The following is a 12,500-nucleotide window of genomic DNA, read 5'->3' on the forward strand; positions in this document are numbered from 1 at the left end:
TCTAAATAATCTCTCGAACATCAAAGAGAATGCATTCACTATCATTGCCGATATTTCTCACTTTCAACAATGCCTGCAAAAGTGTTAGAGAGAGAGAGAGAGAGAGAGAGAGAGAGAGAGAGAGAGAGAGAGAGAGAGAGAGAGAGTTGTGCTTCCACTCAGTCACTGGAAATTGATTCCAAGTCATCTGTGTGAAATTTTAAGACTCAAGGGTCAACCGATTTGGTCAACCATTCATCCCGTAATTCACCTCCAGACTCTGGAGTTGCTTCTGTATTTCGGCGAGTCCATCATCACTTAATGGCGGAAGCCCACTAACACACTTTTCTAGCAAGATCTAAGGTAATTTGTTTTAGGAAGTGTTGCCCGTCTTCTAACACAAATTTTGACGATTGTAAGTTATCAGTTTCTTAAAAAAAAGAAGCAGATAAACTGCGAAATGGTAAAAGAAAAGAATGAAATTAAACAATTCATAAATAAGAATTTGGATTACTCACTAACTCACAGGTAGCTTTTGGGTCCTCATTAAACCCCATCGCCACTCATACCACATTAATAAGGTTTGTTACTCGGAAAGGACCTGAACCTTTCGCCCAACCGTCACCTTTTCGTCAGTCGATAACCACGCGAAGATTTTTCGAGGCCAATACGGCGTCATGATGATCACGATCATGGTCTGCTACCTGGCTGTTATTTCGTGAAGTTCCCGTCCGGGATCGATCGTACCTTCATTAGGGAGAGGCCCCAAAGGCACGCACAACAAGATGACCGTAGTAATCAAGATTTTATTACTGTCATTATGGGGGTAGCAAAACAAGTAGTCATAGTGGTGGAGGTCCACGTCTCTTGATTTTCTAACTTAAGGAACTCAGGCTTTGGCTTGTACAGTCACTCATATAAGTTCATTGATGTCCGGTGGTTTGTTTGAGAGCTATTTCCATTTCACCCCTTTGGTAGTTTGGTGAAGGTGTGTGGGAGTACGAAACTGGCCAAATGTTCAACTAACTCTGTTGTAGAAAGTTTCAGTGTGTGCCCGTCTTACGTCACCATACAGACCCGTTGTCCAGAAAGGGGTTGGATGGAATTCAGCTTCATGCCCGTAGACATCCATAAACTTATATGAGTGACTATACCTGGCTAGGTGACCAACACTGACTGCCGGACGTAGCTGGCAAAGAAACTTCTACAACAATACTGAAACTTGCAACTAACCTTAGACGCCTGGTGTGAACGGCAATGGGTCACAACCAGGCCCGAAAAGCCAAAAGAGCGGAGTGTGAGCATCAAGGAATCTTGGTATCGATTGCTTTGCATGTTTTACTATAATGTCTGTCCGTCTGTCTGTCATTCAATCACGGCCAAACGACTGGTCCGATGGGCATGAGACTAGGCAGGGTTAAAGTGGGGCCCACTAAGATGGTTTATAATGGGGTTTCATCCTACCTCCCCTCCCCCTCCGAAGGGGGTGGGGGTGAAAGGGATTCCCTGAAACGGAGCTGGTTCTGTCCGTGAAATAGGGCTGGTTATTCCCGTAGACTTAGTTACTTTACGAATTTATCATACATAATTTCTGTAGTATACATGTTTACTAGTGCTTTTAATGACTTTTGTCAAACAACTAACTACACCACATAAAGGGACTACATTTTCGAAACTTTGATAGAATGGCGTCATAATGCTTTATTTGTCTTCATCCTTCCAGTCCAATGCAGAAAAAATAATGAGAAGGAACTCAGCCTTTGCCTAATAATAACCGTTGTATGAATTCAAGATGGTAAATTACCCTTAACGACTACATTCCCCTCGCTCGTTCCTCCAATTATGGGTCGGAGTAATTGCGAAAGCAGTAATTATCCGCGTTTGCTATCGTTACCGCATAGGTAACCACAGTAGGTTTCTTGCTCTTAATTTTCTATTAATTTACTTATTATATTTGTGTTGGTATACAACGTATCATTCATTTTTCATCCGCGCTTATTATACACTCAGTAAATTCATAAATCGTTATTACTCGGCTGTGATTTCCACGACGACTCCTTAAAGTTTTCCTCTCTCGTGGTATTTTTAAGCACGATTTCCACTGTAAGCATTGAATCCGCGGGAGTTAATAAATGGAGAAATTCTCTTTCTACGTGAAATAAAAACCTATACTAGTCAGAGATCAGATCTAAACCACTGCATAGAAGGAGGGTGCTGTGAAAAAAAAGACACAGTAGGCGGTGGACAAATGCCCTACTTGAAAGTCTACATTAAGTGTATTTGGAATCTCACACGTGGCTGCGTAGAGATAGCTTTAATTAAGGAGGGTATCGTGGAGGGGTCTGGTACGAGCGGCAGTGGTTACAATGAAGCACGAGGTCCATTATAATATGTGAGATGGTTTATAATCCTTTCTGTATCGTAGGATGCATGACGTATATTAAGCAGCCCGTCTTACAAGATCTTATTATGACTTATAAATATTCGCGTACTTTGAAAACCAAAGTCAGTTTGATATCTACTCTCTCTCTCTCTCTCTCTCTCTCTCTCTCTCTCTCTCTCTCTCTCTCTCATGTTACGATGTAGGCAAATGAGTCCTGTGTGTACCATAAATAGGTACGATCTTTTTGTCACGTAAATGCACCTAAAAATACGGCTTCATTAATTCTTACAGAAGGGTATTTGGCATATCATTGATCAAAGAGAATATGAAATGCACTAAACAACAGCATCCAACCCCCCCCCCCTCTCTCTCTCTCTCTCTCTCTCTCTCTCTCTCTCTCTCTCTCTCTCTCTCTCTCTCTCTCTCCATCGGACTTTACCTCCTCATCTAACTTTTCTATTTTGAGTAATGTGTAAAATGCCTCCGTTAAATAAGGGGAACGTAAATTATTGAAAATTTTCTTTCTCTTCTCCGCCCCTACCAAATTTTAGTTTCTTGGGCGGCTTCTTTTCACTAGAGTGACCTGGTTTGACTTTGATTTCATGTCAGACGTAGTTTTTTAAACGCTCTTTATGGTTGATTAATAAGGATTAATATGTAATGGTGCTCAAGGGCAATGTCATCGGGGAAGTGTTCTAAGCGTTATTGGCAGGAAATCTTTGGAGGCAGAACAAAAGCTATTCTACCAAGGAATTTAGACAGTCCCATTCCCCTCCATTATCATTATAATTAGTTGCGATAGAGAGAGAGAGAGTAGGAGGAGAGAGGAGAGAGAGAGAGAGACGAGAGAGAGAAGAGAGAGAGAGAGGAGAGAGGCTAGAGAGATGGAGAAGAGAGAGAGGTGGAGGTTAGGGAGTAATTTTGAAATTGTAGGTTTCTTATGCCACTTGTGTAAAATGAACTGCTGTTGATAATGGCTTTCTTTCTTTTGTCTCTCCCACACCTCGTTATTGCCTTTCTTTCCCAAACTGGCCAGCTGCTTCTGAAACTTTGAGAAATGAGGTCAGCTTTTAAAAGACCATGATAGATAATAAACTGGAGAGAGAGAGAGAGAGAGAGAGAGAGAGAGAGAGAGAGAGAGAGAGAATCTTTCATGACGTGAGGAAAAGAAAATCACATATTTTACAAAGATGAAGCATCTAAAGCTTTGTAATGTTGAGCTCTATGCTTCGTTGTAGCTTGATCATCGACATTTGGGCTTCATTTAGCATACTGCCTCTCGCACCAAACCTCAAGCAGAGACTGGCATTTAACAAGGGAGGAACATTAACCCTGCGTTCTGCTCCCCTTGTATCAGGATTGAAGTCTTTCTTGGATGTGTAACATCTCATTGGAAGTATTTTTTATTTTATTTTTTTTTTTTTACAAATTCTGTGGTGTGATGGCTCACATTATGTTATTCTTTGAAGATATTATTGTTTCTTTTTCCTCTGCTCGTAACATGGCAACAGCTCACATGAATACATAATACAGGTTTGTACTTACCTAAGTGTACATTTCTTCTTTAGTCAAAACAGTTTGCATTCCTTTCAATGAAATTTACTTGATTTTGTCTTTAATTATGTTCGCTATCATCAGAATAAAATGTAATTTTATCAAACAGAAAAACCTAGAAGAAAATAACAATAAATAACAAACACAAGGGAACCAACAGACGCCAAGAGATGGAACTGTTTACTTGAACCTCTCATCTGTTGTCCTTTTTACTCTTTCAGGGTTACAAAGGACTATTGCGAAGCTAGACTTTGCAAAGGGCTTAGAAATCTTCTAACACAGAGACGTAATGGTAGCCCGACTTCACTTGCTAACGCTTTATTATTTTTGCTCTCAAAAGACAAAACTAGAATTTTTCTGCTGACATAAATGTCCTTTCTCTCGCATATGTGTCCATTTTGTAGTTTACATTTCTATTTATCCATCTCTCGGTATATTTCTATTTTCCTCAGTCGTACATTTCTTGTCAATCTTTTATTGGTCCTGCCAGACGTTTTCGAGATTTCAAGTAACCCATTATGCCGTGTTCTCTCTCTCTCTCTCTCTCTCTCTCTCTCTCTCTCTCGTCTCTCTCTCTCCTCTCTCTCTCTCTCTCTCACACACACACACAAACCACACACACAATCAGCAATGCGATACAGTTTCCTATTCATAATTGATCTCTTTCAACATATTTTTCAACAAAATTCTCTTTACCCACTTTAAAAATATGCTTGAGGTATTGATAGGGCGTAATTAAAATGGTAATGAGAATGCTACAAAGGAAAGACTTTTGGAGAGAGAGAGAGAGAGAGAGAGAGAGAGAGAGAGAGAGAGAGAGAGATTCCGTGCTTTGTATATTAGCATCGGTTTCAACGGAGAATCTCTGGTTAATGTATTCCTGATGTAAACACCCAACTGCTGATGTGGACATCGGCTCGTCCCTTTAGGACACTGCAGGGCTCGGAACTGCTCGCACGAGAGCTCGGCAAACACTGATATGCGCACCCGCGCGCCACGGATTCGGGCACATTTACAGATGACAGGAGCATTTGAGGGTCTCAAATCAGATCTCAACGAAATAATAATAATAATGACGACACTGATATCAAAGATAATAATGTTGTTAACGTTTATATCATTTCACTTTAGTATACTAGATAGCAGACACGCCGATATTGTCCGAGAGCTAATCTCAGATTCTTTTCTATGTACAGAATTATTCGCCGGCTCAGACGTATAAATACGCGCATACACAAATCAGCAGGCTGTTCAAGGATAATATTAGAGATGGCAAACACGCATAGGGAGCCCCGGAGTCTCCTCCAAGTGGCCATTTTCAAATATAAAAACTCGTGCAAATGCCCTGTCAGTCCATGAACTAATAATACCCAAATCTTGAGTGTTGGGATTAAAGAGTGTCTGAAACCACTTGAAAACTCGAATTTTTATAAAACAACAGGGCAAAAAATACAAAATACTATAGACGAGGGATGCAAAAGTGACCATTCTTTTATTGACCTAAATGTTGACTTTCGATTCGATGCTGATATTAATTCTAACCCTTTCTTCTGCTTGGCTTTTATGCAAAAATAAATAAATAAATAAATAAATAAATAAAAAATAAAAAATAAATAAATAAATAAATAAATAAATAAATAGACAAATAAATACAAATACTAAAAAGTATGAAATAAAAAAAATTCTTTATTAAAGTTTTTTAAAAACACCCTTTTATTAAAATGCACCAAAAAGTGAAAAATAAATATTTTGAAACATACGATGATTTTCAAACAATTAATTGTGTCCACAAGAATACTAGCGTGGGCATCAGGAAATGCTTTAAGAAAAGAAATATACATTTATTTTAATCTCCTGTAGCATTTCCTTCCATATTTGGCACCCACGCTTTATTTTTGGTGTCTCAAAATATATTTTCCAATTCTATAGTGCATCTAACAAAAGCATGTTTCTTTTACTTTTCTATATTTTTTATTATATTATTTTTAGTTTTGACAGAAATTGTAACCGATCTATGATTGTAGCTAAAGAAGGTTTGAGAAATCCTTAGTGTTATTTACCGAGTCAAAGAAGTTGTCAAAACCCCGCAGAGTTTCATACAAATCCCGAAATACTGGGAGAGGTCACTATAGGGTCGCTAGAGGTTACTGCTGACCTACTAGTCATGTAAGTTTGTATTGTAACGGAAACTAAGTAACCATGCAATATTCCTAGTCCATCGAAAAGAAGGGGAAGAGGTCGTAAATTAAGTTACAAGATTTGACCAAGACACGAACAGACGACGAAGCAAGCTAAATAAAAGCGTATGAAAATATCAACAACCGTACTGGAGAGGAATATTAAAGACATCTCGTATAAAATCTCAAAAGATAAAAGCGAATTACAAAAAGGAAGTCTCCTTAAACTTTTGGGCATGCAGCTCCATCTGACCGACGTCAAGTAGAGACACTTACAAACTTCACGTAAATGTAAACGCTGGTGAATCCTTCATAGCTACTCTTAGGCTTTAAATATCATCTGAATAAATGGGCCACTCGCGCACAGCGTAATGAATTTCGCTTTTCATCAGGGCACAGCGACGACGTAATGAAAATCGTCATTTGACGCGGGATTATTCCTAGTCAGTGAAAAAGGAATGTAATTTCGGATAATATGCCTAATCTGGACCAAGTCTGTAGTAATTGGAACTAGTCCCATGGAACGTCTCTAATTAAAGCTAATTAAAGAAAAATACCATTTATGTATTGGTAACCCGAACACAAAACTTTCACAACTTGAATGAATTAAAGAGCTTACAGTAACAAAGCAGACAGCGAAGGAAGCAGATGTTGACTGCCACAACAACGCATATAAAAAAAAGCTACAAGTTAAGCATATCTTTCTTTAACCAGACCGCTGAGCTACAGCTATCTTAGGACTGGCCCGAAGGATTAGACATTTTTACATGGCTGAGAACCAATTGGTTATTAGCAAGGGGACCCAAAGCTTATTGTGGGATCCGAACCACATCGTGAGATGAATTTCTATCACCAGAAATAAATTCCTCTGATTTCGCGTTGGCAGAGCGGGGAAAACGAAGCTACAAAGTTCCAGATAAGAGTAAAGTCATAATCAGGAAACCTGCTTCTGTCAAATACTTCAGAGACATCACAAGAAACGGCAAAGCATTCTTTCATGTTCCCCCGAGAAGGTTATCAGTCACAAGTGATACAGGAAAGAAAGCCGCCATCATAATTATGTTGCTGTCCAGAATCTCCCAAATAAACCAAACAAAAACTTCTTTCAGTTTTCTTCTGAAGATTGAAAAAGAAACCCACAAATTCAATTTGTAACTTGTTTACTTCTAAGTATTTACATTTAGTTTTACTCCACACGAGTACTTCAGGCCCTTCTGTGGCCCATTCTCAAGAGATGTTTGGGATGTTAGCCTGGGTCAAGGCCAGCAGTAAATACTTAGAAGTAAACAAGTTACAAATTGAATTTGTGGGTTTCTTTTTCAATCTCCCAAATGTTATTCACGTTTCTCTTAAATTCGAATGAGGCCTTGAAAATCCTTTTATGAACATTTTCCTAAGCATATGCTTGAATGAACAACAGGAAGCAGATGGTTATCCGGGGTATAGAACGAGATTACAGTCCTTTACCTCACTTGAAGACGCAATTTTGGACGTAATTGCTAAAGCACACCGACGTATATTTCCATTTTCTCTCAAGAAAGTCGCTATTGGGTCCTTAATACGAAACGCTTGAGAGAGAGAGAGAGAGAGAGAGAGAGAGAGAGAGAGAGAGAGAGAGAGAGAGAGAGAGAGAGAGAGAGAGAGAGAGAGAGAGAGAGCGCATTCCTAAGACAAGCGAAAAACTGTAACGATATGGTGAAAGGAGCAGTGGTTCGAAAGGAAACTCGGGAGCGAGCATAGACGGTATCTACAGATACTGTTTCATGTTGTTGTTGCTGGATACGTAACCGATATCATGGGTTCCGATGTGATACCTTTATTAATTTGTTTGCATCTCAATTTTTTTTTTTTTTTTTTTTTTTTTTTGCCTTCGTGTTTAATCCGGAAAGAGAATCGTTGACGAGATTTATATATACGAAAAAAACATGAACGAATTTCCTGAACGACAGGTTTTTTTTAATTTTTTCTGAATAGATATGCATAACATGTGCACGAATATATATTATATATTCATTATATATTATATATATATATATAATATATATATATATATATATATATATATATATTATATATATATATATATTGAATTTTTTCACATCACCGTGATCCATATACAAGCATTAAGCTACAAATCTCCGTTAACATCTAATTGACTCGACCTCTGAATTAATATATTTTCATATATGTTAACCGAAGGGGCATTATTTTAATTGATAAGAAATTCGTCTGCTCATGATGGTCCTGTGGGTTAAAAGCGCGTCACTGTAAGTCCTGAATTCTTGGTTTCCCTGGTTCGAGTCCGAGAGCTGACGAATTTCTTATCAACTAAAAAAGAAAAATCCCCTTCGGTTAACATATATGAAAATAGATCAATTCCGAGGTAGAGCGAATTAGATATTTTAGGACATTTGTAGCTTAATGCTTCCATATGAATCAAGGTGATGTGATAAAATTAATTTCATATACCTATGCATATATAAGTATATATATGTATATATACAAAGCATAAAAGGCCCATTAAAACACTCTGGTTTAAAGCTAAGGACTATATTTCAGTGGACTGACTCATATATTACGTGTGCACATGTTATGCATATCTGTACAGAAAAAACTAAAAATCTATCGTCCAGGAATTTCGTTCATGTTTTGTTCCTAGCTATAAATCTAGTCAACGATTCTCTTTCCGAATTAAACGCGAAGGTAAAACAAAACAAATATTTCGGAGGCCGAATAAAATGTGTCTGCGAAGCCTCGTTCGTTTACCAGAGATTTCTGCTCATTTTTGGAGGTGACCTTTAAGCGCGAATCTCTCCCGTTATTCCCTGGCGAGAAATCCCGCGAATTGCGGTAGCATAAATGCACGAAAACTATTTCTAACAAAATATATTTTCGGTGAATACAGAAAGCAACGAACGGGACGAAAATGCCCCGCAAACAAAGGATAATGGAAAACGGTTAAAACAAAATATAAGTAAAGTTATATATATATATATATATTGTATATATATATATATATATATAATATATATATATATATATATAGATATATATATATATATATATATATTATATATATATATATATATAATATATACTACTATTTTCCAGAATGCGACAGACTGAAAATTTGGTATCTGAACGAAAGTTTACCATTGAATGACCAAATATCTCTCATCTTCTTCTTTTTGTGTGTGTGTGTGTGTGTGTGAACAGAAATCTTTCCGCTCTGGCTTTAGTGAATCATTGCCGTTTATTGTCAAGTATAACAGATACACACACATTATATGCATATATATATATATATATATATATATATATATATATATTATATATATATATATATAATTTAAACAATGCCCTTAATTAGGTATGTTATTCGATTTCAGAGGACCCCAAAACTTTCCAAAGTTGAAAACAGATCGATAACATGAGCAGCCGGAATATCAACACAGGTATTTGGGCAAATATGATTGTGAGTAATGTTTCTGTCACTGCTCTACACGACGGTGTAAACGGTAACGATTCACTAAAGCCAGAGAGGGAAGATTTCTGTCCATCGAATAATAAAAAGACGAAGAAGAAGAAGACGAAGAAGATAAAGAAGAAGAAGAAGACGAAGAAGAGATGCTTGGCCATGCAATGGTAACCTTTCATTCAGGAACAGAATTTTCAGCCACTGGCATTCGGGGAAAATACCTCGAGTTGTTTGCAGCGGAATTTGTTGCATCTGCCTGTCAAAAAAAAAAAAAAAAAAAAAAATATATATATATATATATATATATATATATATATATATATATATATATAAAATAAAATATATATATCATATATATATACTATATATATATATATATATATATATATATATATATATATATATATATATATATATCCCACAGTTATCCCCAGCAAAGGAATACAAAAATAGCCGTACAATGCTAATCGCGCAGCCGATACGACCCTCTAAATTCTTAAAATTGTCATACAGGGTGTCCTTAAGCCTCCGTACCATTACAAGTATTTATTGCTTTAATGGTACTGGGACTTTATGGACACCCATGTACTATAATCCTATCACCATTCTATGCGGTTAGTATATACCGTAGCCTATACACATCTCCCTGATGTGTGCTTCGTATACAGGTCTCTGTTGGTGCTGGACTTTCTATATTATCAGATATAGACAAATATACTGCTAAAACATTGATACAGGCGATGGGAATAGACAGTTCAAAAACAATACCAAATGTTACTACTGCTCATGCAATAAATCTTCGTTGCTGCGTTCAGGCAATCAACTTGCGCTATATCCGTTTCACCAATTGACCTCCGTTATTGCTGTTCTCTTAATATTGCCCGTTCACTGCCTTTTGGGAAATGATCACCCGTTATTGTTTTGGCTTTGGACATCCACAAGTTTCGCCGAAAATAAATTACATTTTGCAGCCGATATTAATCCGCTGTCATTCTTGAATATTATCTATATTCTTTTTTCGTCTCTGATACATATCTTAATCTGAAGATTCAAGGTTTGTTCTTTTACGATAATAATAACAACTAATAATATAACTAACTAATAAATATACTACCGCTTTTCTAATCCTCTACCGAAGAGAAAATAACCATTGGATAATCACTTATGCCAGAACCAATAAGTTCTCTGCTACTCTGCGCTTCTATCACTTATTCTGGGGAATAGAATCGTGCCTCTTTCCTTATATGGCCAAGCCTTGGAATTCTCTTTCTGCTTCATGGTTTCCCTGATTGGAGTAATCCGTCTTCGCTTATGAGACAGAAGGACTGTCTCTTATTTTGTGAAATGATCCCAAACATTTACTTTTCTTCTGGCTTAGGCTAGATAAGGACGTATTCAAATACATCAGGAGTATCATTCCCAACAGTAATCAAAGTTCTAAACCTGAGCCAAATACCTCTCTCCTGCTACAACCATCTCACTGTCATTCAGGTTGTAATCTGCAGCTACCGACATAAAGACGACAATCATCTGCATAATCCTCTGATATATTTCCCGCCGGAAATGAATGCGAGGCGCCTTCAGCATCTCTTCATCTGCATACATTTCGCGCATGAGGGACACTGTGGTCGACGGGAAAAAGAAAGCTTTGTTCTTGTAAAGGATTTTCCCAGCGATTCTCGTGAAAGATAGAAGTCTGATTGGACGGCATTTTTCCGAGGGGAATAATTCAGTTTGAAATTGGAGCCTTTCACGATCTCTGTCCATTGCACGAATGATATTATCATTTCAATGATTCGCTTCAGTTATTTTCTTAATTGGGTTAATCTTGACCTTCATTTATTTTCTTAATGTGCTCATTTTCGATTCTGGTATTTTTTTAACTGTTTCCTATCATATTACTCTTCCCTGTGTTTTTATAGTTTTTTTTTTTTTTTTTTTTTTTTTTTAATATCTGGATTCTAATCTTTGATGAAATCTTTTGTCTGTTTAACTAAAATTTTTTTAACTACTTTTCCAAACTGTTATTCTATTTCATTGCTTTGTAAGCAAGTTAGTGGCCTTTGGTGATATGTTTAATAACAATAATGAAAATAATAATAATATCGCACTGTCGGAAGATAGTCCCATACTTAATATTTTCATTTTTAAAATTCCCTGTCAAAACATATTTAAAAAAATATTCTTTTACCTGTAATATGCTTGAGTGAAGAAAGACTGTTTTCATTCTCATTACTATGATCTCCAATATAATGTAGATATTTTTTCTTTCAACTTACTATTAATTTAACTGAAGAGCCTGGCAATGCAATGCAGAGCACACGAAAAGCGTTGAATATGAAAAGTTGATGAAATTCATGAGTAGCGCCGAGTAGTCAGTAATATTGTAGATACATGAGCAATAATGAATAATACAAAGAATTTGAATCCCACAAACAATAATCTCTTGAAATGTCGGAGGGCACAGTGCAGTAAATGTGATTAACTGAATGAAAATCTAAATCATAACCATCTGAAGTAAATAAGATCGAGACTTCAAAAAAGTCCCTACTAATCTTAGAAAAAAATATATAATAATTTTGTAAAAAAAATCAAATTTACTTTATCAACGAAGGTCAGTACCTGATTGGGTAACCAAAAATACCTTACACCGTTGGCATAGACGCTTCAGTGACCATTACAGAAACTATCAACAGACCCTAGCAGTCTGGTGGTAGCAAAATGAGTGACAATCCGGCCCATAAAACCAATAAGGCGAGAGAAACCGTACAGCACGTAATCCCCATTAAAATGAATATCCTTTTTGCTTTGAGCAATAAATTATAAATAAACTGAACTATTTATTCTTCCAGCAAAACAAACAGACGACCCCAAAAAAGCAATGATTTCTAAAAAATCGAAAAATTTTATTTTTCGAAGGGAAAAAATA

The sequence above is a fragment of the Macrobrachium nipponense genome, chromosome 16 (genome assembly GCF_015104395.2).
Source record: "Macrobrachium nipponense isolate FS-2020 chromosome 16, ASM1510439v2, whole genome shotgun sequence".
Taxonomy (NCBI): Eukaryota; Metazoa; Arthropoda; class Malacostraca; order Decapoda; family Palaemonidae; genus Macrobrachium; species Macrobrachium nipponense.